Below are 2500 nucleotides of genomic sequence, written 5' to 3' on the forward strand. Positions count from 1 at the left end.
CAGCAGGAATGCATGTGCACTCAAAAAAGTGAATATTTCTCACGGATAGACCCCGTGATACGCTAGAAATTGGCGGGGATGTCTCTCTTGTGGCTCACGGGGCTGTTAGGGTGGCACAGAAATCCCTCGGAATGGGAAAACGGGTCATTTTCGTGTCGCCACATTGCATGCGAACCGCATGCAACTTCCAGAGGCATTTGCAGCAGAAATGCATGTGCAGTCAAAAAAAAATTGATATTTTTCACGGATAGACCCCGTGAAACGCTAGAAATTGGCGGGGATGTGTCTCTTGTGGCTCACGGGGCTGTTCGGGTCGCACAGAAATCCCTGGGAATGGGAAAACGGGTCATTTTCGTGTTGCCACATTGCGTACGAACCGCATGAAACTTCCAGAGGCATTTGCAGCAGGAATGCATGTGCACTCAAAAACTTCTATATGTTTCACGGATAGACCCCGTGAAACGCTAGAAATTGGCGGGGATGTGTCTCTTGTGGCTCACGGGGCTGTTAGGGTGGCACAGAACTCCCTCGGAATGGGAAAAGGGGTCATTTTCGTGTTGCCACATTGCATAGGAACGCCATGAAACTTCCAGAGGCATTTGCAGCAGAAAGGCACGTGCACTCAAAAATTTTAATATTTTTCACGCATAGACCCCGTCAAACGCTAGAAGTTGGCGGGGATGTCTCTCTTGTGGCTCACGGGGCTGTTAGGGTCGCACAGAAATGCCTCGGAATGGGAAAACGGGTCATTTTTGTGTGGCCACATTGCATAGGAACGGCATGAAACTTCCAGAGGCATTTGCAGCAGGAATGCATGTGCACTCAAAAACGTCTATATTTTTCACGGATAGACCCCGTGAAACGCTATAAATTGGCGGGGATGTCTCTCTTGTGGCTCACGGGCGCTGTTAGTTAGGGTCGCACAGAAATCCCTCGGAATGGGAAAAGGGGTCATTTTCGTGTTGCCACATTGCGTACGAACGGCATGAAACTTCCAGAGGCATCTGCAGCAGAAATGCATGTGCACTCAAAAACGTCTATATTTTTCACGGATAGACCCCGTGAAACGCTAGAAATTGGCGGGGATGTGTCTCTTGTGGCTCACGGGGCTGTTAGGGTCGCACAGAAATCCCTCGGAATGGGAAAACGGGTCATTTTCGTGTTGCCACAATTGGCATACGAACGGCATGAAACTTCCAGAGGCATTTGCAGCAGAAATGCATGTGCACTCAAAAACGTGAATATTTTTTCACGGATAGACCCCGTCAAACGCTCGAATTTGGCGGGGATGTTTCTCTTGTGGGTCACGGGGCTGTTCGGCTCGCACAGAACTCCCTTGGTCCACCTGATTCGTGCATACAGGCAGCAACTAAAACTCTGTAAACCTGCTGTGAGGACATCTAAACAGTGGACCAGTGAGGCTGTGGAAGATTTGCGGGCGTGCTTAGACTGTACTGACTGGGATATGTTCACGACTGCTACCAATAGTCTGGATGAACTCACAGAGGCTGTGTACATCAGCTTCTGTGAGGACTGCTGTATCCCAACACGTACCAGGGTGAACTTTAACAACAACAAGCCCTGGTTCTCAGCAAAGCTCAAAAGGTTGAGGTTGGAGAAGGAGGAAGCGTTTAGGAGTGGGGATAGAGACAGATTCAAGGAGTCGAAGAACAGGTTTAGCAAAGCGGTGAGAGAGGCTAAACGACTGTACTCAGAGACACTAAAACACCAGTTCTCTACTAACGACGCTGCTTCTGTCTGCCAAAGGGCTCAGGCACATCACCAACTACAAACCCAGAGCGCCCCACACCACTAACGACTCCCGCCTAGCCAACGACCTGAACGAGTTCTACCGTAGATTTGAAAGACAATTGGACTGTCCTGAACCACCCCTTCCCACCCAAGAGGCCCCATCCCCCACCCATACTACAGAAACGACTCTCTCCTTTCAGGAGGGAGAAGTTAATGGGCTTTTCAAGAGGCAGAATCCACGCAAAGCAGCCGGGCCGGACTCTGTCTCTCCAGCCACCCTCAGGCACTGCGCTGGCCAGCTGTCTCCGGTGTTCACCAACATCTTTAACACCTCCCTGGAGACATGCCATGTACCAGCCTGTCTCAAGTCCTCCACCATCATCGCTGTGCCCAAAAAGCTAAGGCCAACAGGACTAAATGATTACAGACCGGTCGCCCTTACATCTGTGGTAATGAAGTCTTTTGAGCGCCTGCTCCTGGCACACCTCAAAGCCATCACAGACCCTCTCCTGGACCCCCTTCAGTTTGCCTACAGAGCCAACAGGTCTGTGGACGACGCAGTTAACATGGCCCTCCACTTCACCCTACAGCATGTGGACGCCCCAGCATCCTACGCCAGGATCCTGTTTGTGGACTTCAGCTCTGCCTTCAACACCATCATCCCTGCCCTGCTTCAGGACAAGCTCTTCCAGCTGAACGTGCCCTACTCCACCTGCAGGTGGATCACAGACTTCCTCTCTGACAGGAA

This window comes from Petromyzon marinus, unplaced genomic scaffold, assembly GCF_048934315.1.
Source record: "Petromyzon marinus isolate PM22_M1 ecotype Great Lakes invasive population unplaced genomic scaffold, UKy_Petmar_22M1.pri1.0 PM_G_Scaffold_154, whole genome shotgun sequence".
Lineage (NCBI taxonomy): Eukaryota > Metazoa > Chordata > Hyperoartia > Petromyzontiformes > Petromyzontidae > Petromyzon > Petromyzon marinus.